Source organism: Balaenoptera physalus, assembly GCF_965194825.1.
Source record: "Balaenoptera physalus genome assembly, chromosome: 10".
In the NCBI taxonomy this organism is placed as follows: domain Eukaryota; kingdom Metazoa; phylum Chordata; class Mammalia; order Artiodactyla; family Balaenopteridae; genus Balaenoptera; species Balaenoptera physalus.
This window is the reverse complement of record NC_138889.1, coordinates 51,327,834-51,355,287: the sequence shown is the minus strand read 5'-3', so window position 1 is coordinate 51,355,287 and position 27,454 is coordinate 51,327,834. Positions and strand designations below refer to the sequence as shown.

Genomic DNA, 27,454 nt, shown 5'->3' with positions numbered 1-27,454 from the left:
GCACCTTTTCAAACTAAATAGATCGAATTTGATTAATCTAATCTCCTTCAAGGACATAGGAGTATGTAAAGAACCAGGAAGAGAGAGTAGCTTTAATTTATTCCAAATAGAATAACATTTTTGAATTTCTCTTCTGGGTGTCAATAAGCTTAGAGAAGATGGTCTAGGGGATCCAGAGCAATTAATCAATTAAGAAAAGGAAAGAAATCAGAAAATGGTAAATAATGAATCATCGAGTGGGTCATAAATTGCATTCCACAGGAGACATTTCTGAGACCAAGGCCCTTAAAAACGATTTAATCTGTGGCCTAGAAGAAGACATGGAACATATGCCAAATATATCTGTCTAGTCAAGTGATAAGCGGAACATAATTAAGACGATTGACCAGCCCTTACTGGGGATTCATTTAACCTGAGCTTTATCACAAGTTTAAAATCAAGTGGGGGAGATGGCTGTGCACACAAATAGGAATAAGTCAAGGCATGCAATGAGTGTGGTATAAACAAGAACGCAACGGAACTGTTGCAAAAGAAGTGACTTCTCCCACCAGGATAGACTGGCAAGAATACCATGGAAGCAAGGGCTTCTGGGATCTCAGAGGTAGCCTGACCTAATGGGCCAAACTGAAGCCCTGAGAGATACCCTGGATGCCACCTTTGTTTTACCTCCTATATCCAGGCAGTTATCAAGTCTGTCAGTTTCAATATGTAAACTACCTTGCAGACCAGCTTTTTCCCTGTGCCGCTACCTTAGTTCAGGGCCTTGTCATTTCTCAGTAGATGTCTGAAGTAAGGCCCTGGCTGATCTTAAGCCTACAGTCTCACCTTCTTTCAATTCATCCTCCGCACTGCTGACAGAATGATCTCACTGCTAATCTGATCACATCACTCTGGAGTTTAAAATCCTCCGGTGACTCACCCTTTGCAAGGCCTTCCCTGATCTGGCCCCTATTTTCTGCTCAGGTCCTTCTATTCCTTTCTTTGCACATTACGTTCCAGTAATATTGAATTCCCCGCACTTCCCCTTAAAAAAAGCCTTTCTCTCTTTATACCTCCATGATTCTTCCCTGGGTCCTCCTCCAAAGTGCATGGTTAACAGAAGAGCCATTCGGCAATCGGGAGGAATCACGTTCACTGCAGGACTTAGAAGGACCCTCATGTCAGTGATTCTCTCTCCTCCACAGAATTTTCCTGGCAACATCACTCCATCCTAATCAATATCAAGTGTAGAATCTCAACCTTGTTTGTGGCTCTTTGGTTGAAACCTTTACATCAAGTAAGAGTGAAACTGTTGGCTGGGAAATCATGAGGGCCAGTTACAGGGAAGTGAACAGGACGATAAAAAGGAAAATACCAGTCCTTGAGTACATACAATGTGCTTCATGCATTACACATTCTATTTGCTACGTGTACCGCATTTAACCTTTATAACAAATTGGCAATCTTTGTTCCTTTAAAGATAAGGAAAATAAGGCTTATACAAACTGATTGCTTCTTCAATGTCACTTAGTGAGGAAGGAGTAAGGATCACTTAGTAAAGATCCCAACCCTAATCTCTTATCTTTCTTTCTACCTTCTTAACAGGGCCACAGCATGGTAACCGTGCCCCCAAACTGCTTTCTGAACCATTTAAAACAAACATGTTGAATTTAGTTTTAGTGCAATCAACTTTTTTCCCTGGTTCTCTGAAAATGTGCATATTGTAGATGTGTCACACCTTCTCCCTCCCCTCACCAGGAAGTCCGGAGGCAAAGACAGAGCACAGCCCATACAGGCAGATCCCAGTTTTTCCTTTCTGGACAAGAGAATTAGAATTGTGACCTTACAGAACTTCAAGTAACTTGAGAGGCTATTTAATGAAATGCTATCTTTTTATAGAACAGAAAACTGGGACCACAAAAATCATACAGTACATGAGCAGCAGAGACCAGACTGGAAACCCCCAGGCGAGACTGGCTCATTTCCTGAGCCCTGATGGCCGAGCACTCTCCCATGTTGCTTCCGTTAATCCTTACAAAATACCTGTAGAGTAGGTATTGTTACCTCTATCTCACAAATGGAGGTTAAGTGACTCAACCCAAGTCACACAGCTGGTTACAGGTGGTGCATCAGGGATTCAAACCCAGGTCTACACCAGGGAGCTTCTGGCTTCAACCCCCCACTCCTCATGAACATTTCAAGTTCCATCTTCAAATATCCATGGACCAAAAGGAGGGGTTTTTGCCAGAGGCTGGAGCCTTGTGACTGAAGTTGCTCAGTCAATTTAGACGGATCCTTTGGCAGCTCACTCCAAACAAAATAGAACACCAAACAATGACTCCACGGTAGGAACAATCATTTCTCTTAAAAAAAAAAAATCCTTAAAGTTTAAGTGTTTAAGAGCTTATGTATATCATAGTAAAGTTCTCAGACTATTGAACTTATTTTACTTATAGAAAGCCATTTTCTTGTCTTTGTACTTAAAAATAGTGAGTACTGACTTCTAAAAATAAAATCAAGTAAACACATACCCTTGCTCCATACACCTATGAAAACTAGAGCGATGCCGTAAAAAGGCAGAAAACGTAGCTCTTTAATAATCAAGGGTAGAATCACACCATGTAGAAAAATAAAATATTAGCAGACCTCTGAAGGTGGAAACAAGACCCTGTTAAAAACTGCTGACTTTTATTTCTATTATTTAGAAAACTCCAAGGGCAAAAACAAAAACCTGAAACGCTGATTCTAAAAATCCTTGACGAAATACCCATTTAGAAATTAATATTTATCACATTTTCAGTGTTCCTGACACAACAGCTCCTTATATGCTGATGTTTATGAATACAAATTTGCTGGCTCTGTGGACATATATTATCTTTTCAGAAAATAACAAGGGAGGCAGATGCCTTCTTATGATTACTAGAGCTAGAATTCTACCAAGAATGGACAGCAACATTTATGACAAATAAAACTGAAATCAATGGACCACAGAGATCTTAGTCATACACTAATTCAATTAATTATAATGAGAAAATAGACAATGACTCTCTTACCATTTAAGACAATTTAGAAAACATCGGTGATGTGCTTTCTGTCTTATTCTGCCTTAGATTAATGTGGAAGCAATAAATAAAAGGTGGATGGATGGTGGAGCTACGGTTGGCGAGGGGTTCAGAGAGCATAAGATCACATCCAATGGCTCTGAACTAAGTGTCTATAGTATCACAAAGCACTTAGTATCATATTTCAAATATTATTATTATGCTACAATTGTTCCTTAATATTTCCTTTAAAAGCCCCAGTAAATAACAATGAACAAACCATAGACTGGTTTTAATTCTTGCTACAGATTTTGGAGACATTTCTGGACTTTTTTTCTGGCTGAGTCATTCTTTTGTGCAACATAACCTGAAAATGTCAGATGCTGTGCACTTGAACCTATAATCTAATAAGACAGACAAATAGAATTTCCACAGCACTGACATAAAGTTTAGATGTAAGCGTCATAATGGAGAAGTGTGTGAATTCCTGCTTCTGCATCTGTAATCTCTAGCACCCTATGGCTGTGCTTAGCTAAAGTCTGTCCCATAACACGTGGTTATAATATGTATGGTTGTGATGGTGATGGTAATAGTGATGATGATAATGATGATATTACCATTAATTGAGACCTTAGATACATGAGACACTGCACAGGGAGTTAAATGTCCATTGAACTCTCAGAATAACCCAGAGAAGTAATTATGATTAATCTTCATTTTAAATGAAACAACCTAGGCTGCTGAAGTTAAGAGAATTGCCCAAGGTAGCACAGCTACTAACTGACACAAAGTTAGGGGGAAAAATAGATCCCAGCTCAATAGGAACATAAAACAAAGAGTGTTTTATACTGTCTTCGGCCCCATGTGATGGAGCTAAGCACCAGCCACCCTTCCAAACTGACTGTTCTGAGTTTGCTCTGTTGCCAGCTGAAGCACCTGCCCCAGGAAAAGCCCCATGATTCTAAGCTTTAGCTTTCCAACCATTCTCCTACACTCTGGTTCCCAGGACTTACTCTAGTGGCCTCTGTTCTAAGGACTGGAGTTCTATGCCAGAAGCACAGCCCAGCATGTGAGGTCTACAGGCGATCCCCAAGATAATAACTTCTGGAACTCACACTCTGTCTATGATTCCTCCTAGTCTAGGCTCTTTGAAGACTAGAAACAAGTCTTTTAATCTCCACTAACTGACAGTGCCTGACATTGAATCATGATGAATGAATGTCCTTATCAGGCTCAGAGGTCGCTGCCTCATTAACTGCATCTACTTCCTGCTGTCAGATGCCTCAGCCCTGGGTCCATTCTTCCATGCAAGGCCTTTAGGCCTGGCTCAGTCCTCTGTCTCTGCTTACCTGTAACCATCACGCCACTGCCTGGGTCTGCAGATATGAAAGGAGTACAGCAGAGAGCGTGGAGTAAATGGAACTACTAGGTCCACAATGATACTTGACTTGGGTCTTAAGGAATAGTTAAGAGCCTTCTAGAAGAAAAAGAGACGTAAGCAAAGGCAGAAGAGTTCTAAGTGTAGATAGTATATTTGAAGAATGTCACCAGCCCAATGGGACTAAAACAAAGAGGCAGAGCAGTTTTGTGGTAGTAGAAGGATAGACAGCAAAGAGTTCCAGAAATGTAATGCACCCTCACTATGGCACTCATCCCCAAGACACATGAAGCGTTCACAGGAATATGTGATTGCACGGTCAAGTGCAATCCACTGTTCTCAGATTGCCTCTGTGTTTTGCAGAGCCTCCACACTTGGTAAACTCCCTGCAGGGGTCAGTCACAGGTTTTCAGAACATACCCAGTCAATACCTGCTGACATCAGCTATCAAATGGGGCATTACTTGAAAATAAGGAAGGGATATGATTATCCCTGATGAGGGCATCTCAGTGAACCTTTCCTCTGCACTTAATCCATCCTTCTCCCTGACAGATATGGTAATGCAGAAGGTGTTTATCCTTCAGAATAATCATCAACTCAGATATTCTGATCCCTCCAGGAGGAAACTAGCTGAGAGCTTGCTGGGAACCTTCAATTCCATTCAATGGTATAAAACATCTATTATGTGTGAGTGATCTTTATCATGGTGTCAACACTAAGTTCAAAGCAAACCCCAGCCAGTTCTAAGAGAACACCTACCTATGTCTTACACATGCAGGAAACAATAATCACATGCCATCGTTATTATGTTCTTTTGTTTTTCCTCTTTTTTTTTTTTTTTAACTTCTACGAGAGATCATGCTCTGATAGATTACCTAACTTCTCTGTGCCTCTGTCTCCTCGTCTGTAACACAAGAATAACAATACTTACCTTACAGTACTATGGTGAGGATTAAATAGGTGGGTATATCTAAAGTGCTTCACATAGGATCTGGCAAAAGTTTACTCATTACTTTACTGGGATCATCATCATTAATAAAGTATTCAGTGCAGTCTGTTTTAACTACTTGTTCACCACAGCTGATAAAAATCTAAGGCAGGTAGGCGAATCTGAAATGTCTACTTTTACCGTTGCCGAACAACCCCAAAAAGAAGTGGCTTATTCCTTACTTTATCCACTATAGGGTTTTGATGCACAACTTGAGGCACAAACTTGGACTAACTTATTGATATCTATGATAAAATCCATTTTATTTGATTATTGTGAAATGGATCAGCATTATACGTGGGTTAAACTTTTGGCTCCTTAGATTTTATCTGAAAAGCTCAGGTGAGTGGCCTTTGATCACTCTGCTTAAAGGACATATCCAAATGCAGTATATAATCAAGAATGACCTATCCAATGACACTTGGAGAAAATGAAACAGGAATAAAAACGGTGCTTAAGACTATGAAACTATTTATATATAATCTCCCTAACTCAGGATGCTGCTTGAGAGAAGCTTCTTGCCACTTCCAAGTTTTAATGCCTTATTTATGGAGCAATGTTTAATTATATATTTTATTATGTATAACAAATATAAATTACATACCTGATTTTTCAAAATTGTATTAAAAATATGTATCACTTATTCTTGAAAGTGAAAGGCCTTTTTCTGGATGGATAAAGCTGTTTGGGGAATAGAGTATGGGTGGAATTAATGGTCCCCACATTAATCATTTATTTTATGAAAATGTGAAGGTCATTCTCCACTTTAAGATGCCTCTGAATTCCTTTTGCAAGGTCTGGCAGCTGAATTTCAATATGCAAAGCAGAGGATTATACACTGTGAACTACTGTCCCCCTAAGGGCATACAGCTTTTATTTAATAAAGATGTTATTCCAAGAAGCTTTACTATAGCATTGTCGCATACAAGAACTTGTCTTGGAAAGGTGATTAGTATTAGTAAGGACAGATGGCTTGTCTCTTTGGGTAGAAGTATGGATGTCATTGCACATGCCTGTGAATATTTCCAGAGTCAGAGGCTAAGGTTCACGATGTCAAATCTATAGATACCATTTGCTGAGTACCTTCTGGGAGGCAGGTATTGCGGTAAAACATTTTATTATATTTTATATACTATTATGAACATGAATCAAGTACAAGACACCATGTAAAAGTTCAGCATTCATTTTAGATAATCTTTATATTATGTTCTCCCATTTTATAGATGAAGACAATAAAGCATCTTGCTGAAAATCATGCAACTAGAAATGACCGCCAAACTCCAAAGGCCAAGTTCTTTCATTATCATTGATGCGTGTTATCACGAGGGAAAATTAGGATCCGTGAACTCAAGGTGGGGTTTTGGAGCAGGTGAGGCCAGGGCCCATGAGTCACAGGGCCTGTTTCTGGACCTTCAGGTTTGACTCACTCTGATGTTTGAGATGGTAGTCAATGGCTAAAACACTAAGGCCAGATAGAAATGGGCTTCATTCTGGCTTCACTGGTTGTGTGACCTTTTTCAGATAATTTCACTGCTCTAAAACTCAGTTTCTCATCTATAAAGCAGCGATCATGGCACCTATTTCATTCATGTGTTGAGAGGACCGAATGATTAACATGTTGAATGCTTTGTGCAGCATATCATAAGCCATCAATAAATGTTAGCTGTTATTGTTGTTATTTTTTCCTCCTCCTCTAATGATCTTAATTACTATTCTGGGCTTCTGCAAATTAAATGACCCCCTTCCATTTCTTTCCCTGTTCACTTTGAATCTCAGATTTGAAATGTGTAGAACCTAAAACATCAAAGGTTCATACAACTCTCCCTTTTCCACTTTATGTCCCAGCCTTGACACCAATATCCCTTCTTTCTTGATCTCATCTCATTGCTCTTTGTTCTATTTTAGTCTCTCCAAGACACATGTCGAAAATCAACCCCACAGTCATTACTCCTGGATAGCTTAGCAAGAGAAAAAGAAAGACTACCATTAAATGCTGTTAAGAAAAATGTTCCCCAACCAGGAAGAAACTGGATCTCACATTTTCTGTCCAAGCAAATCAGTGTTTCACTAGATGTGTGCTGTGGCATATCTATGGATGTGCAGCAAAACCATTTTTTCTTTTCTTTTTTTGCTAATTAAGGAAGAGGATGGAACTGTCTCCTGCAAGTAAAAGCATTTAGAACACCAGTAACCAACTGCAAAGTGCATGAATTAGAGTGAAAGTTCACTAAGTCTGACTAACCAGGAGAAAGGACGGTCTGCCTCACTAACATACTCTGTTAAATAATAAGGTTGTATCACCTAATGATTAAGAGCATGTGGTTTGTGGTAAGACATTCTGGGATTTGAAATCCTGGTGTGCCATTTATTGGCTGTGCAATCTCAGCAAAGTTACTTAACCTTTCGAAGCCTGAGTTTTCACATATAAAATATGTATGGGAATAGTTCTAACTTATGTACTTCTGCTTAGGATTAAACGAAATAATATAAAGCATTGTCTTAACACAGGTCCTGGCACACAGTACACGCTCAATAAAAGGTTGCTGCGACTGTTACTAACGTTACTATTATCATCATCTTCATCATCATTATAGTACTGCACATAAACAGAAATAAATGAAAAAAAAACTCATAAAATGATGCCAAATATTGATCTTTGTGTGTCCTTGGGGAATAAATAAGGATGGCTTGTAATTACCTGGTAATTGTTGACACACAAATTTGGATTCAACTAACAAGACTGAGTGGCTACTGTGTGAAAGAGCTTTGCATTAGATTAGATTATTACAGAATTTAATCCTCACACAAGTCTATTTAACAGTTTAGAAAACAGTCACAGAAAAGTGGCTCTTCCAAGATTACATAGTTAGCAGAGCAAGAAGGTAAACACAGTGACACAGTGTCTTGCCCACAGTAAGGGCTGGATGATTAGTTACTGAATGAATGAATGGATGAAGGATATTGGTGTGGTTTTGTCTTAATACTGAATTTAAAGTGTCTGATTGTAAATATTCTAGTTGGATTTCTTAATTCTCACTTACTGACTGTGTGATCTTGATAGAGTTGTTTTATCTGACCCTCAGTTTTCCTGCCTGTAAAATAGGGATAAATATATCTGCCCTGCAGAATTAATGTGAGAATGAAATGAGATAAAATATAAACAGTATCTGGCATCATGCCTGGTTCATAGCAAGTGCTTAATACATGCGAGTGTCCCTGCCTTTTTCCCGTGAACTGAAGTCTATCAGTTCCCCAAACTCTCACAGCCTTCTCCTTACAATAGATGGTCCATTATCACCATTTCCCCCCCTCTCCAGGACAATCATTTATTTGCCTTCCAAGACAGTTTGAAAATCCAGACTCTGTATTACTTTCTTTGAGTGTAAAGCCATTCACTAGGGTGCCATACACACGTCTCAGTCCCAGTCATGCCCATTTTCTCTCCAACTTTGTCTTTTCAGGTCTTCTTTAAGATACAGTCTTACAGGTATTCTTCACCTCTTCACCTCTCACTGGGACCCTCTGCATTCTTCAAAACAGTGTCAGAATTCATAAGGTCATGACATGTTTTTTCTTACCTTATCTGTCAATATATCATTTGCCAGGTTTTAAGCAGCATTAGAAATCCACCTCCTCCAGGAAGTTTTCCTAGATTAAACTCATAAAATTGAATTTCTTTTTTCACCCTGTATCATTTGGGAATGGACTTCCTATTTTCCTAGCCCTCACTCCACTTGTACGTTTAGGGTATCACTCAACCCTGATTTAGACCTTTAGTTTACACAAAATATAAATTCCTTATTGTCCATTAATATGTTGGGTTATGTCCAAGTTTCTTATAACTATATCATAAGATAATGTGAATGTGTTCTTTTGACTATAAGCTCTTAGAATGTATCCATTTGTTCACACTCCACTTTATCAACAGTTTGCATTATAGCACTACCATATTGTAGTACAATTCCTTATTTACCTGTTGGACTCTTATTCATCTTTGTGTTACCAGTGTTTTCCATAAGCCCTAGCAGATAATAAGGCTCAAAAAGACCCTGAATAAAATGCCTGCTACTTTCTAGTCTACTTCTATGAAGACACAGGGTCTTACAATTCTTTTAGCTTAAGTGACAAAGGAAAAAGAGGAGAAAAAGAAAAACACCAATACTGGTTAAGAATTATAGCCGGGTGCTACACTAAGGGCTTTATATACATCATTTAACTTAGTCTGTATAACAAGCGCATGAAGGAGGTATCATTATTTTTAAAGATGAGGGAATTGAGGCACAGAGACATTAAATAACTTTCTCAAACTTAAGCAATAAACAAAAGCCTAGGTTTGAAACCTTGGTACAGCCTGTGTTTTTTTGTGTTTTTTTTGTTTTTTGTTTTTGTTTTTAATTAATTAATTTATTTTTATTTATGGCTGTGTTGGGTCTTCGTTTCTGTGCGAGGGCTTTCTCTGGATGTGGCAAGCGGGGGCCGCTCTTCATCGCGGTGCGCGGGCCTCTCACTGTCACGGCCTCTCTTGTTGCGGAGCACAGGCTCCAGACGCGCAGGCTCAGTAGTTGTGGCTCGCGGGCCCAGTTGCTCCGCGGCATGTGGGATCCTCCCAGACCAGGGCTCGAACCCGTGTCCCCTGCATTGGCAGGCAGATTCTCAACCACTGCGCCACCAGGGAAGCCCCCAGCCTGTGTTTTTAACCATAATTAAACAATGTATTGTTTTGTCTAAGTGGTTTCTGAGTTCGATATATATTCGTATGTTTTCCTTCTATTCATGGAATTAGATTCTAGCTTCGTATTATATGCGCAAGGCTTTCACCAATCTGGCCCAACCCTTTCTTCCAGATGCAACTCTCAGTACCCTCTCTGATACCGAGCTCTCCATCCAGAATAAATACACTCAGTTTCCTTAAAATGCTCCTGTCCCTCTGCTCTGTTTTCTCACCCTGGAATGCTGTCCTACCTTCCTCTGCCTATTAAAATCCCCCTTGTTCTTTATGACCACTTTGATTTCAATATTCTCTGCAAAGTGTAGTCTATGCCTGGCTGGTATTCTTGGTTTCTTCTTTGGTGTGTCCAAACTCTTGGTTTTTAACTGGAGATACAAACTGCTTTGTGGTTGATTAGTGGCATGCCTACCTCTGACATTAAAATGTAAACTCCTTGAAGGCAAGTTCTGTCTTATCAGTCTTGGTACAGTCACAGTGTCTTACACATTCCTTAGTAAACACGTACTCACAGTTTTGTGAATGGATGATAAAGTAAAAAAAAGAAAGGGGAGGAGGGGAGAAGAGGGAAAAGAGAGAGGGCAGGGAGTCAGAGGCAGAGAGAGGGAGAGATTACTTAATTGGTGGCTCATATAAGATCCCTAGTGCTTAATTAACTCAAACCTGCTCTTATTTTGAAATTAAAATGCATTCCAAGCTCTATATATGCTTTCAAAACACTCATTTCCTTTAATATCTGGTCAATATCTATCCCTATACCTGGGAGAAATTTACACTAACTAATGTAATAATACTTTATCTTAGTAAATACTTATGAGCTGCAATATTAGGCAATCACGTCAAGTGCTTGCGGAAGTACAATATGTTTATTCTGGACATTATTGAGAGCATCCTGAATATACTGTCTCATATACAAGACAACCCTCAAAAGCCCTTCCATTACAAGCCCAATAATTGAGACACACAAATATTTTTATGCTCTTCTTCTCCACTATGGACACACACATGCACACAGAAGGAAGGAGGAAGGAAAAAATCCTCCAAATTACACAATCAATTCTCTCTTCAAAACATCCCACTACAACACTCTCTACTCCACACTAGTGCAGGTTTGTAGAGAAGGCTCTGAGCCCCTGTTCGTGAGCGCGAAGTCTCAAGTGTGAGGTAATCCCATTATATTCATTGCAATTACAGGCCTGTGTCCTGAGCCTCCTGCTGACAGAAGGCTACCTCATCTCATTCCTAATTAAGAGCACAAAATTTTTCCCCAGCCACCTTATTACACACAGTGTGCTTGGATCTTTCAGGCAATACCCTCACATTCTGGAAGAATCAACTGCCTCTTTGAAATCCGAGGTAACCACCACAGAGCTAAAGATGTCAATTGAAACCTTTTTCCTACAGTCGGCAGATGAAGCCCATTTCCCTAGAACAACAATGGGACTATAAGAAAAAGAAACCGTGATTACAATAAAAGATCATTACAGAGATCATGTTCGGATTAAAAACAAACACATGCACCAAATAAACAAAAATCTTATCTGACCAAGAGCCAAGGATCATACAAACCTTCTTATTAAAGTATACGCTTACTTAAAAAATTGGAATAGTGAAACAATGTAAAAGTAGCCAGATTTGTTTCCCTTTGACCATAATACAGCTGAAAGCACAGGGAATGTGGACGTATCAGAATGCAAGTCTCTTCTGCAGCAGCGCCTTGCATCAGAGACCCATCTCCTTAGATAACCAGCCCTGTGACCGGGGACACATCTCTTCTCTGCAATCCGAATTGACTTCTTCATTTAACAACCACCACAAGAAAGGAATTTGAGTTAAGAAATTCCCAAGGTCGGTTTCCTGCCTTAACATTCACTGAGGGCCCCAGGTTTCTTTGATACACTCTGACTCTGGTAGACAACAGCTGGTGCACTTTATTTCACCTAATACCCTCCAGCATTATCAAATGCCTCAGGCAAAGAAATACTAGCCGAGCAAAATCTCAGCATGCAAAAATGTACCATAAGGGTACTTCTAATCAATGAGGCCCTGACAATTTCATTCACAACCTCTGACAATTTCATTCACAACTTCTATTTCACTGCTGCAGTACAGGTCCTGGTTAGCCCCTTATCGTTTTTATGGACGTGATCCTCAGAATAGGGTCTTGTTAAGAATGCAAATTCTTGTTCCTCATTCCAGACCTACTGAATCCAAAACTCTGAGAATAGAGCTCAGTAATCTGTGGTTTAACAAGACCTCCAGGTGATTCTGATGCATGTTGAAGTTTGAGAATACTGCAACAGTCACCTGAAGTGTCACCTTGCCTCTACTCTTGCTCACCTCTAATATATTCTTCATACTGCCACTAGATCAGTTTTCCTAAAGTCTGAATCTGATTCCCTCCCTCTCTCCATCCCTCCTCTCCCTCCCTTCCCCACTACAGCTCCCCCCGACCCGTCCTGCCCCGCCCCGCCCCCCTCCTACCATCCTCATTTCTTAAAACCCTTCGGTGACACTGGTGACCCATCCCACATCAAATACAATACAAACTTCTTAGCAAGCCAAGCCTTTCACCATCTGGCCCCATTCGACCTTTCCAAAGTCTCTTCTTCCCACTCACCCATGTGCATTGCACTCTGAGCTCAGGCCACGATGAACCTCCTGCTGTTCCATGAAAAGGCTATGCTCTTTGAGGAAGCTGTGCTTTGCTCAAGCTGTTTTCTCTGCTCAGAATGACTTCCCTCACCCCATCTGCTTGGCAAAATCCTTCTCATCCTGTTAGACTCTTCCTAAGCATCGTTCCCCTCTCTGAGGTCTCTTCATTCATCTCCGCTTCTCCCTTTATGCCTCCAAATCAAGTTGATTCCACAGTATTTCTCTTATTGCACAATTTGATGAATAAATTTCAGCTGTCATGCTATATGGTAGTCTATTTACATAACTCTCTCCCTCACTTGCCTGAACTCTTCAGAGAACTTGGGGAGGATACTCTGGTAGTTTATTTCTATTTTATTTTTACATCCTTAAGTGAGAATATATTAGGCATTTATTAAGAATTCCAATTACTATTTGAGTGAATAAATTGACTTTTGAACATCTACTATCGACAGCACTGCTATGCTAGTGAGTTGCCACTTTCAACTCTATTTTACAGATGGAAAAACTGAGCCTCAGAGAAGTTAAATAACGTTGCCAGCTAGTAGTAAAAGGCAAAGCTGATTCAAGTGCAGGTCTTGCAGACTCTAAAGCTGTTGCTTCCTCAACCAAACCACAGTGTTTTCCCAAATAAACTAAAGATGGAGTGACGATGCACAGCCGTATCTTCCTTGGCATGTTTTCACATTGTCCTTACATATAGTTCCCATTATATGAAATAAGGCCTTAGGTTATGACTGAGCTGATTTATAAAGACAAATATTGGATATGTAAAGCCAAATATTTCTGGGCCTCAATTTCTTCATCTGCAAAAAGGCTTGTTATATATTACTAATATCATCATTATTATTATTATATATAATATTTAAAATAATAATTATTATACATAATAATAATATAAATAATAGTTATTATATGTAATAATAATTATTATATAATTATATTATTACTAATATATTATTATTAGCTATTAGTATTATAATAACTTCTAGGCATAATAATCTATGATTGTGAACTGGGTTCCTCATGTCTGATTATGCTGTTTCAGTAACAGCTCAATTCTGGGCACATTCATGATGCTCTTTAAAATTTATTTAATTGTTTGCTACTGCAATTGTGTCAACTGTCATTAAAAATGTTTTGACTGAATAAGGGTATGAAGTTGACGAGAAAGTCTCTCTCCCCAATGAATATTTAATCCCGGTTTAGATTTGCCAATCAAAATTCATAAAGAAGGCAGTTGGAAACTGATTTTTATCTTTACAACTAGTCACACATACTCTATTTTCCCTATTTCATCCTTGGTTGGTGCAGCTAAACCATCACAACAGTTATTATCACTGTCATAGTTGTTTTACTTCAGACTCTCAAGTTAATAAATGCTAAGGAAGAGTTTAATTAGCTGAAACCTAAATTGGCATTATTAATTTACTAGTTACATTACAAGGCCTCGTAAAACATTTCTGCTGCAGTAAACGGAGCCCCATTTCCCACGGATCACGTGGCACGGCGAGCTTACTACACAGCGAAATATGTAATTGCTAGCCTTAGCAAAGCTAAAGGTACTCAGCTAGATTACATTACTTGTAACACAATGCTTAACGTCATTACTTCAAATGTTATAAAATCTCATCAAAGAAATAATGGAAGTTCAGACATTTGTAAGTATTTCTGAAACATTCTTAGAATAGCCTTGACAGGTAAACGGAGCTATTGTAAATTAATCAGTAGATGTTTAGGAAGGTCAAATAGGGAAAGTCCGAAAGTTTTTACATTTAGACTATCAGGATGGGTAGAGAGTTTCTGTTTGGGATGATAGAAGTTCTGGAAATGGATAGTGGTGATAGTTGCACAACATTGTAAATGTACTTAATGGCACAAATTGTAAACTTAAAGCCGGTTAAAATGGTAAATTTCACGTTATGTATATTTTGTCACAATAGACAAATAGACTATCAAAAATAGACTACACTCAAGTTGGAGTACTGTCTTCCGCATCCACTACACAATGTATTCCTTGAGTACTGAATAGGCTGTGTTCACCATCACACCCCGGCTTCCTGGCATATTGTAAGGCACATATCAGATGAATACATTTATGGATTGTTAAAAATTTTTTCTGCCCAGTACTCAAAGTTAATGTTCAGTTTCTTTAAAGAAAATAGTTCTATTTCAGAAAGACATGCTATTGCTCAATCAGTGATAAAATTGTATAAATTAGAAATAGGTAGGATATGGGAAAAGAGGCAACACATATTCTAGAACATAAAATGTTAATTAGAAATAAAAAGTAAGCTGTCTCCAGTATTTGAATGTTCTCATATCCGTTGAACAGCTCCTAAGAGCACAGAAACACATGGAAGTATCTATATCACTGAGCAACAAATAGTGATGACGGATGTTGATTCCTTTCCAAAAGCAGAGCTGGTGCTTTGAGAAGACAGAAGTTCATTATACTAATTAGAGGCCCTTGCCCTACATCCTCAGAGGATGTTCTCTTGGGTAGATATCAAGGCAGACACTCTTGGGTAGATGTTTTTCAAATTAATGACTCAACAACCAAATGGCAGTAATCCTAGCATCTCTGGTGAGATCAACTGCTTACATTAGGGCTGCAGATAAGAGTCACCTTCCAAAAGCTCAGTAAAGCCCAGGGTTGTTGTACTGGGGCAGTGCTCTGCTTGCCCATCTGTGCTGATGTTGTGGAGCACATGATTATGAAGCAGTTCCAAGTGGCTGTACTGCAAGTCAAAATCAGAGTCAGAACATGGGATGGAAGAATTGGCTACTCATTTGAAAGGTTCCACAGAACTGCACTCAACCCAAAATCTCTTTAAAAAAAAAAAAATGACCTATCTCATAGTATGTATTTAAAAGCACCTAATTGTAATGCCTTTACATCACAAATGTTTCCTCAGTCCTCATAACAACCCTATGAGAGAGGTCCTATTATTCTCACTTTATAGATGAGAAAACTGAAGCACAGCAAGTTTAAATAACTTGCTCAAAGTCCCATAGCTAGTAGCAATGCTGGGACTTGAGCCCAGGAAGTCTGGATCCAGAAACTCTGTTCTTAAATACTCCACTCTTCTGTCCCAATATATCTTAAGAGAAGTATTAAAAATAAGAAGAGTTTCTTTAAGATTTTTTTTTTCCTAGGACACTATGCATGTCCACATGTGCTACCTAGGAGCATCATCAGACCAGGTGTGTTTTATTCTAATCTTGGAAAACAGGGCTCTGTGAATGAGATATATGCCAGGCGGTTTACAATCAGGCACAGCTAGATTTACAATCTAGGCACATTCTAGCTCTCACAGCTCTAGAATGCTACGATTCAGCAAAAAAGCACCGAGGGTTTGGCAAGGCAGAAGAAATAAACGTGTTATTTATACTGCTAAAGCAGACCGAAGAGTTTGTTTTAATTGTATATATTTCATTTTTTCCTAACCTATACCTGAACTTCCTCAGCATAGAGACCATGACTTGATCATTTCTGCATCCTTCATAAATCCCAACATAGTATCAGTAGTAGTAGGGTGCAAGTAAGTCTTTGTTCAATACCAAGAGACAAATAAGCATTGTGAATTGTTAATTGCCTTAAAAGGCCACAGATAACTCATTTACTTGAATTTTATTCTTCTGGGGCCAACCTGGGGTCAATCTGGAGACATGAAAAAATATGACTTTGAATCTGTTGAGGACAACCAGATAGGTGAATTTTAGGAAACCAGGAGAGAAAAAGCATAAATTAATCTGAAATGTATTTAAATTTGTTTTCTAAAAGGCACAGTGTAGTTCATAACTGCCAACAAGCACCGTTTCATTATGCTACATTTCATCCTGTTTTTCTCAAAATACTGGAGAAATGATGGATACTAAAAGAAATTCCTACTTGTGTATCACATACGCCATTTCCATAGAGCTCTTGCAAATTCTAGAGATATGCAAAGGGAAAAATACAACTTTAATAAAATAATGGATCATATTTGAATTAAACATGATATTCAAAATGTTACACTTGGGGAGTTAACAGAATGTTGTATGCTGAGAGAGCAAGAGGCAAAAATGTCCTATAACATCCCATACCCTCCATAAATTAAATCTGAGAACATTAAAAATGGTGATAACAATGAAAAGGATTACTTATGGAATGAAAATGGAAAACAGAAACAGATTAGTGAAGATATTTTCCTCTAAAAATCTCAAAACTGTGCATCCTAGAGCTGAGGTAATAAAGGTGGTTATTTCTAAGAAATAGATCCAAAGCGTCTCCATTCAATTCACAGCAGGAACATCTAAAGTAGCAATTAATGCAACCACTGGTGTGGAATTGTTTTCCAAATGCCTCCCTGTTGGATGACTTTTTTTTTTTTTAACGGAAGCAGGGCTCATAAGTCAAAATGAATTTGGAACAGTTATTTACTGAAAATATCATCATAGGTTATTAATACCACCATCCAATATTATGAATACAACCGATAATACTTTTGGTGAAATGGAAGGAACCTATCACGGCTGTTTATCTCGGACTACAAGGGTAATGCTTGAAACTCCTTGAGATTTGATCATGGGAAATAAACATAGGGGCACTCATGTCAATGGTGTGTGGAGTCACTAGGTCTCCTGTCAGAAGAAGGGATAGACCGGCATTCAGAAGATCTGAGTTCAAATCTCAAAAGTTTGGCTGCCAACGATTTACACTGGGCAAGAAACTTCCCAAACCTCATGTTGCCTAAAGACTCAGTTTGCTCAACAGAAAGATATGGGAAATAATGCAGCATCGTGCTTAAGAATGCAGACTCAGATCCAGGGTGCTTGGGTTCATATCCTGGTTCCAGAACATGCTAATTTTGTGTCTCTGGGCACATTAATTGACCTTTCTGTGCCTCATCTGTAAAAATATGGATATAATAGTACTTAGCCCATAGGATCATTGTGAGGGTTAGGTGAGTTAGAACACGTAAAATCTTAGAACAGTGACTTGCCCATAGTAAAGGACTCATTAAGTGGTCATTAATGTTACAGTTATCATTTATGAAAGGAAGGTTCATTCAGGTTATGAAATTCAGTGTAACACTGCATGAAGCTCTTCCTCTCCCCTTTTCCCCCAAGACCTGAAATAAAGCTATAAAGGTGACGTGATGCAGTCACCAGCTGGGAGATGATCACCTTGAGTCATTCCATACATATCACTTCACTTCAAATGAGAAGTAATATGCCTTGATTGACATTCACCAAACAGAGAATGTGCTTTTTATAAGGATGATCTAGTATTCATGTATTAAAAAGCAAATGAAAACCTAGAATTTCCTCATAGTCAGCGTACTGATAATTTTTACTTAAAATGTTCTCAGTAATTTTCCCCCCTCTAATTAGCAGCAGAGATATAGTCTTCTCACTCTATAAAACCAGGATGGGAAGGCAAGTCCATTCTGAAACCCAAGGGAGTAGTAGAGCAAAAGGAATCATTAATGAAGAAGTTATCAAAAGCTGCTTTGCATCCTTTCTGCAACTATGTGGAGTATTAAAATGAATGGAAGGAAGGAAAGGAGAGAGAAGGAGGGAAGGAGGGAGGAGAGAAGGGAAGGAGGAATGAAGGAAGAAAGGAAGGAAGCAGGGAAGGAAGCAAGGGAGGGAGGAGGGAGGGAAGGAAACATCAAGTGTTTCACAATGGACCAGATACTTTACATGCAGTTTTTAATTGAATCAGAAAACCATGCAAGGATGGCTATCACTATTTTTAATATATGAGAACACTAATAATTAAAAAGATGCATTCATTTGCTCAAGGTCACCCAACCAGTGAGGTGTTGAGTCAAACTCAAACTTGAGTCTGTAGTCTTTCACTGCATCCCGTTGTTCGTGGATGTGCTAACAAGAAGATTCACAAAATGTATGAAGGAAAGGGGTCAATAAAGATGACAAAGACCCTATCCAAAGAGCTTAGAAAACAATGAAAATAAGTCCTAGGTCAGGATGGTGTTCAGAGAAGAAGAAATATATTTTTCTTATTCTCTTATATCTTCCTGAGTACAACCCCCTCCAAATCTCCCACCTCCAACACAATTTTTCCTCTCCCACACTACATCAGTTTCCACCCTTCCTGTGCTAGGGATTCACCAAGACTTCTCATGTGAAATAACATAGTTCGATAGTGCTATGGTCATGAACACCATGGACAGACTTCCTAACCTGGACAGTGTTCCTTTCATCATACCTTGCTGTAAACTCTGGTGAAAAGTCAGAAGTCCTCCTCATAGTAGAAACGTTCTCCCACATTGAGGAATTGTGGAGTTGATGGTATGAAAAGCAAACCAATTCTGTTTATAAGTCAGAGTAACCTAGAGCAACAAGGAGGTGTGGAAAGGAAGGATAGTATTTGATGAGTTTTACTCTATTTTCATATTTTATCAAATTCGTTGGTTGAACAGTTAGCAAATCTGATAAAATATGTTGCTTTCTTGGTTAGACCACAGAATATGAAGACAAGCACAGTGATCCTCTAAAAGCAGCTCATTCATTCCCTTTACCTTCTACATCGTCGCCTTTTTCCTACTATATTACTAATTTTAATAACCCTTCCTAGAAGATATTGACACTGCAGAGGCTGTGCGTTTATTAGAATTTACATGCTTTGGATTAAAAAGGACACTCAACTGGTTACATATTTCTCCCTAGCAATGAGACCTTGACCCTGGGCACTAGAAAATCATTGAACATCACCATGTAAGGCCATCATGGCATCATGGTATATTAGTCTGCTCAGGTTGCCATAACAAAATACCATAGACTGGGTGGCTTAAACAACAGAAGTACACTTCCTCACAATTCTGGAGGATGGAACATCCAAGATCAAGGTCTGGCAGGGTTTGATTTCTGGTAAGAGAGCTTTCTGGCTTGCGGATGGCCAACTTTTTGCTATGTCCTCACATGGCAGAGAGAGAGAGAGAGACAGAGAGACAGAGAGAGAGAGAGAGAGATCTCTTTCCTCTTCTAAGGCCACTAATCCTATTAGATTAAGACCTCACTATTATAATCTCATTTAACCTTAATTATCTCCTAAAAGCCTTTTCTCCACATGTCCACAATCACACTGAGGGTTAGGGCTCTAAAATGTGAATAGGGAAGGCACAATTCAGTCCACAGCAAATGAGGTGAGGATTCTCTACATAACTACAATTTTCAGATTAAGAAAGTACAAGAAATAAATATTTCATGCTCAAACGTAAACCTGTAGTCTTTTGGCATGTGGGACAAAGCAGCTGGAAAATCTAACAGTTTGACATATCATTGTTGGTGGTTGAAGAGGACTCTGGTATTCTGGTTTCACTTCAGTGTTTGGGGTATGGAGAATGGGAAAGGAAGGGATGGGAGCCTTCAGCCCCAGTGCTATAAACTGCCTCATATTCCCTTTTCTTTACAAGGCAGTAAAGAAAGAGAAGTCCTGAGTATCTCTTACTTGGGTCCCACCTTGAAATTAGGTAGATTCTCCATTATATTCTTACTGCTAATGGTTAAAGACATCCTAGGCCTCTTGTATACATTGATTTGACATAAATTTTATTAGTTTTGCTTAGTGCTGGGCATTGTGGTAGGTCCTGGGAGTACGAAGACGAATGAGATCAAATCCTTCCCTTTAAGGACTCCGCAGTCTTATAGCAAATCAGGATTAGAATTCAAAGAAAGTCAGAGTTGGAAGGAGTCTGGTTGCAGATGAAGAACTCAGGCCCCGAGAGATTAAGAGACTTTAGCCAAGGTGGCACAGATGGTTGGGACAGGGCCAGTTAACATACAGGTCTACTGACCCCTAATTCATCCTGTGCAGCTCAGGGTCCTCTATCCAAGTCAATAATTTAACCAGGGTTTATTTAGAGCCTACTGTGTACCAGGTATCCTGAGTGGGACAGAATTTATAATGATTTAATAATTTAATTAGCAATTTGATAATTTATTTGGAGAAATAAGACTACCTAAAATAAAATTATTAGTGAATACTACAAGGCATGATTTAAAGTGAGATGGTTTCTCCATTAACTCCATAAACATAATACATATGCAAATAAGATGTGTACATTATTTGATTATTAAATTTATCTCTACAATGATCATCATGGTTGAGCTACTATTGCTGGATGGGAGAGTTTTCCTTACATCTTCATCCCTCATGTAATAAATACCACTGAATAATACCAGGTAGAGGAAGACCATTCTAAAGGTATATTGAGGGTAAAACAAATCAAAACAAACAAATAAACAAAAACAATTTGCAACTAAAATTCTGTAAACTGGACTGAAGGTAGGTTATCTGGATATCTGGTTCCTGGAGGACCCCCAATAAGAAATCAGGTCTTCTGTCTAGCCACATAGTTACTCAACAGAGATGAAGCACAGGCAGATGAGAAGATGGCAGTTGTGTTGGTCTATCCTTTCTCCACATCACTATCTCACCCAATCCAAGAAAGGTTTAAAAAGCACAGGGTCTGAGTGGTTAGGGTGACAGGCTCTGGATTCAACCAGACCTAGCCCTGAATGCTGGTTCCACTACTTATGATCTTGGGCAAAATCTGTAACATCTTACACCTCAGTTTGTTCATCTGTAAAATGGGGGCTAATAACAAGATTATCTTAGATGGTTGTAGCGCGGATTAAATGAGATGATACATGCAAAGTGCACGCCATAGTGCCTGAGTAAACTGCTCAATAAATAGGCATTACTATTATCAATAATAATTTTACAGTGATTTTGTGACCTGTTATCTTTCTCTCCAGCCCGCTCTCCCCCTCCTTCATTTTAGCCATTTCTCTGATCCTGTCCTTTCCTTCTGTCTCCCTCCCTGTCTTGCTAACAGCTGTCCCTGTGCTCTTCCAAGGTGGGCAACTGTGTTGGGACCTCAGAACAGGTGCTACTGTCCATTTTGCTGCTTGATTCACCTGCCAGGGGACAGGGGAGCACTGTAGGGCTGCATTTAGCGTGGACAAACACCTGTCCTCTCTGTCACCAAAGCTAGACAGACACTGTTGCTGAGTCATGCTGCTGCTCACGACTGATGAGCTCTCAAAGACTCAGACGTTCTGAGAAAGAGACCTGAGAGGACAATCTGTCCATCCCTCTCTCCAGGTCAGGTTACTCTTCAATCTACCATGAGGCAAAAATAGACATAGGAAGATTCTATCATTCACCGAGGATTGGAGAGTCTTCAACATCAGGACATTTCTTCTTATGCCTATGCTCAATTACAGATTTTGCATTTAAATTCACTTTTTACATTTATCTTTCATAGGGAAAAATCAACTTGATATCTAGGTCATTGTAAACATATATCATGCATACAGTATATTACGTAATATGCAGTACTCTGTATGTATGTGTGTATACATACAGAGTATTCCTTATTGATTAAGAGCTTGAGCTCTATAGTCCGCCACCCAGTCTAATCCCGGTCACCTACCGGTGATGTGTTTTTGTTCTAAAAATTAATAATAAGAGTAATGATCTCACTAGATCCTTGTGTAAGTACAGTTCTCAGTTCATAGAAAGAATTCAACAGAAGTTAACTATCATTGTTGTTGTTATTTAGACATATAAGTATATACTGAGAAGCCAGGAGCCTTCTTAAAGGTTTCTCTTTTGCAACCTAAATGGCTCCAGTTTGATTATGGCTTTTAAGCAATTTCTTCTATAACCTTCATTTTCATTTTTCCCTCTATTTATTTACCTTCCTAAATCCAGAATAGCATATGTAATGCTGGTTGAGTTTGATCAGCACAGGACAAAATGTATGATATATTTTAGGGTTGTGTATTCTATTTTCCTATGCAAACTATTATTATGATTTGCAAAGAAATAAAAGTGATTTGAAAGCAAGTGTAACCTTTAAACATTTTATTTATATTAACTCATGTCATCCTCAAAATAAACCCATTCATTATTCATTCTTTCAGCTATGCCATACTTCATTGATTCTAAAAATAAACTTTTTTTTTTCGCATTTTAACATCTCTGAAATCAATGCAATCTTACAGTTGATGATATGTTATAGTTCCACTGACAATCTTTATTTTTCTTTGTAATACATGAAAAAATGGTGCATCTTGCAACTGACGACAACCTAGAGTTGATGAAATAGGATATGAGAGACAACCATATTCCAGGCACTCTTTTAGGCCCTTGAGATATGGTGAAAAAGATTGAATCGTCCTTCATTTCACAGAATCCACATTCTAATGAGAAATGAGAAACAAAGATGATTACAACTGACATACAAGCTGCTGTGGGAGCCGACGGAAGGCCCATCCTGGGCTTGTAGGGACCAGGGAAGGTTTCCTAGTGGTGATAATGTCACCTAAGTTTAGAGTTAGGCGTACGGCTAGTCTGTGGTTTAGTAGTCAGCCAAACAGGATAAGCGAAATCCTAGAAGCTAGAAAAAGCATGGGACGTTCAGGAATTTGAAAATAGTTCAGAATGCTGATTTAGAGCAGAGAGAAACGCAGAGGCCATATCATCATGGGCCATGTAGACGTGGTAAGGGGTTTGGAGTGTATCCTGAGACACTGGGGTTCTACTGAAGTATAGGTGTTAACTTCTATTTGACAAAGAGAAAACTGAGGCCTAGAGAAGGCATATGACTGGCTTCAGGCTAAATAGCAAAGAACACGACTATAATTCCCTCCAAGTCCTCACTTTAAGCCCAATGCTCTTTATGCTATACCAGGATCACCCAGGACAGTATTCTCTTTTGTTGGCCACACTGCCAGCAAATACATTACTAAATTGCCCCTTATGTTGGTTTACGTTGAATTAATGTGTTTGGTTTAGATGGGGAGGGGGGTAGAACCAGTGTGTTGGTTCTTAAAGAATTCTCCAAGGTGAATAGTGCCTAATGTCAGAATATTTGTGCTCAGTTACATCACTCATAGAATATATATCACAGCCAAGTTCATCCACAGTTGTGTCTGTTAGATGATGGATACTGATGCCGGTCTTTTCTAAATGCATCATGCATCTACTTTCATGGTATATGCTTAAAATCAAAATAAATAAATATAAAAATTAAAAACAAATGAAAGAAGCTGATGCAGAAGTGAAGGTTCGCAACTTCAAGTGTTTTATACTCTTGCATATGATTATGTCACCAGAAATTGCGGTTCAATTTATCTTACAGCTGCCCTTTTACAGTAATACAATCTAGAGACTGATTAAATTGAGCAATTTAAGTTGAAATGTGGCAAACAAGTAAGACACTAACTTCTGAAGTAAGAACACAGGGTCAAAAAAATTATTTGAATGAAGGTATTCTATTGCAGCCAGGAAGTCTTGATTTCATAGTATCACATTTCAAATAATTTCATTCACAGAATTTGTTAGTATGCACATACTGTCTTTTTAATGAAAGAATAGCTAAGAGCCTTTTCTTTTTCTTTTTTTAGAACAACGACAAGGTGAATCAGCTAACATCTTTGACTTACTCTAAAAAGAGAGTGCAACTGCAATTGCCAAGCATTTAGGTTTTTTTTTTTTTTGGTGAAAGACACCTTTGGTTTTTATAGGATAAGTAATGAATACAAATGCCATTGTTTAGGTTATGATGATACAACAATTACTAGCCAGTTAAAAGGAATAATAGGTGCCAAGATGATAGCTTGAGACACTTATTTAAAGGGGACAAAGAGTGTAAAGTCTTTATAACGGGACAGACAACTGTCTATTTAAGATAGCTTAGGTACAGTCTTATCTGAAATAAGGGGGTTGAGTTACACCATCAGTAACTTTGATTCGGTAAGCCTCATGACTTATTAAGACAGGTAAATGGTAGGTGGATGGAAGAGAGGGCTAGAGACTCAGAGTCATTTTTAGAATAGCTTGGATAAACTCAGTTTCCAATCCTAGCATTAATACATACTACTAACTGCGACCTTGGACTAGTTACTCTTCTCTCTAGGACTCAAGAAAAACAATTTCTACCTTAGAGGATTAAGTGAAACTCTATGGTCTAAAGCATTATGTGTGCATGAACAGGGACTATCGTTAATATTGCTACTGTTGTGATTGTTTTATCATTATTATTATTACTACATTCCATGCTGCTGTTTAATTCTATTGGCATTAGATGAGGTAAAACAGTAGGCCAGGCAACCATGAATAAGGTATACTGCATGCTTAGGGATGCCATTTAGGCTTGCACATTCCCAATTAGCTTTTCAATTAACCCCAGCCTTGAGGAATATACTTCCCCAAGCACACCTGAATGCTAAAGTAGGACTGATGGGCTATGATGGGTGTAGGTTTTTTTTAATTAGAATAGGAGAAAATAAACCATGTTACCTATAGCAAAAAGAAGCCCAAATTTATAGAAGGTACTAAAACAAAATCAGTCACTGTCTCTGATACAGATTTATACCCGCAAATGCTAAAATCTGCTCTGAAGGTATCAATAGTTCTTTCACACTTAAGTATACCGGTCATTTTCTAAATAAAACTCAACAATAATCTTGCTTCATCCATCTTCCTTCTCTTTATAATAAAGCATGACAACATATAGTCAGCAGCACCTTACATCCCCCTTCCTGTTTACACTTATATGATCTCTGCTGTCACAGTAATACATTATAGGAATTTATTCAGCTTGCAGTATCATTTGTTAACTGCCTTCTTGGTTGAAGTATATTACTGTACTCATTAGACAAATATTAAAATTCACAGAGTTGGTTTTAAATAAGCCATATGATAAAATGAGGTACTCAGAATAAATAAACTATTTCCATTCGCTAAGCGCTGACTGAGGGCCTTGTTGTTCATTGTTCAAGGCAGCACACCTTTTAATTTATTCCAGAAACGCTGTGAATACAAATTCTATGAAAAAAAATAAAAACCGAGACGCTATTTTCATGTTAGTTAACATCATTTAGTGTTCAAAATTAACTCCTCTTAGTTCCTCTGGCTAACGCAAGGGCATTAGAGTTAATCATTTTTCCTTTAGTCTTTATCACTCAGGGAGCAAAACTTCAGTTCTCTAATGTTGATTTCCTTACTCTCTGAGTAACACAAATAAAGTATTATCTCTGAGTAAGATAAAGTATTAAAAACCCTTAAGCCCACATTTGGTTTCTTCTGGCTTGTTCCAAGCAATGGCCATTACAGAAATGAAATGGAGATACTGAAGGCCCCTTACTAGCTTCTTCCCACACTCAAGAAGCAGAAGCCCGTGTTCCTTGGATTAACATCCTTTTAGGTTCTGTACACTGAATTTCATAGAGCTGGTGTTCTCCACATTCAGGCCCAAGCCTGAATTCAGTGTCACTGGGAGATTCAACTTTTCTTTGCATACTAATTTGGCATAAGGCATTATCTCCCAGTGGCTTTCAGAGCCATGTGTGGTCCCTGACAGTCCCCTCATCTATACAACCTATAATTTTCATAGGAAGAAGGCACTTTTTCAAAGTATTTGCTCCAATAAAAGACCCACTTTCAAGTCTCTTTCCTTAAAGCAGAACAAAACAACACAAAGCAAAACCCTCAAAACACAACTGTTCACGATATATGGTGCTGGTATATGATAATTAGGTTTGTAATCGTTTTACCTGCGATATATGGAAAAGGAAAGGAATCAATTCTACCCCACCCTTGCCTCCCTCTACTACTCCTCCAGCAAAAGTGCCATTAAATAACACGTGTGTCAACATTCTACAATCCTCAGATCTGGACATTCTGAAAGGCTACAACCCTAATGTCAGAACTCCAGTGACGTTTTTTTCTCTTTTCACACTACAGTCATCTTGGTTTATCACTGGATTCTTGTCCATTTTATCAACATTCCCACTCTGAAGGAATAAATAGCAAGTTAAAGTGAAGGAATCTTTGCAGTTGAGAGCAAGGACTGTGCCACAGGCCAGGAAAGCCTCCTCTGGGTCAATCTCAAGAGTAGGTCTAAGCTCTAAGAAAGGATGCTTGACCAAAGATCACATCCTCAAAATAATATGGAAAATCTCAGTTTCATAAAATGTTGTTTTCTTTGGAAGTTTCCCCATCACCTAACAAACTGGATACCGATTTCCTAAATATGACAGTTTGGCCAGTGCCTCTGAAAGCATAAGGCAAATTAGAGACGCAAGCTTGTTATGCAGCTTAGGACTCAACAGGCCTTTTTCATTTCTTAGAGAAAGAAAACTAATGAGGTAAATCTACATAGAGGTTCTCTGGAAACAACCAGTCATGCTGAATAAAAGAAATACAAAGCCATTCTCTAAATGGCCAGGACTATCCGATTATAAATAGAATTCTTGCTCATTGTAAACACTTTTGAAGTGATGGCTTTGTTGATTTGAGAAGATATCAAGCACCCCTGTGGAGTCTGGTCAATGTTACTGAGAGTCCCAAATGTGTGCTCCTAGGACACACACTAGGACACAAGTACTGGAGGAAGTCTCAGGGATTTATAATGCCCCCTTCAGAACCAAAGATTTTGGTAATAAAAATAATCCAGTGTAGCAACAAGTTTACTAGAGAGCTCCCTGAAGAAGCAAAGATTTTTCAGCTGCTCAATTGCTTTCACCCTGTGCCATTTAAAGGAATATTAAGCCTCTGTTGAGACACACACTATCAATTGATGATTTCACCAAATATTCTGTTTGAACAGCTAATGACTCGTGCTTGACCGCCTCTGGCCTCTCTCCCAAGTAGCCAGGCT

At 38.7% G+C, this 27,454-nt stretch overlaps 1 protein-coding gene across 11 annotated transcripts in view; it reads right to left on the bottom strand.

The window, feature by feature from the left end:
• DLG2 (discs large MAGUK scaffold protein 2) overlaps positions 1-27,454 on the bottom strand; it is a 2,066,111-nt gene that overhangs the window by 929,553 nt on the left and 1,109,104 nt on the right. The window lies entirely within an intron of this gene.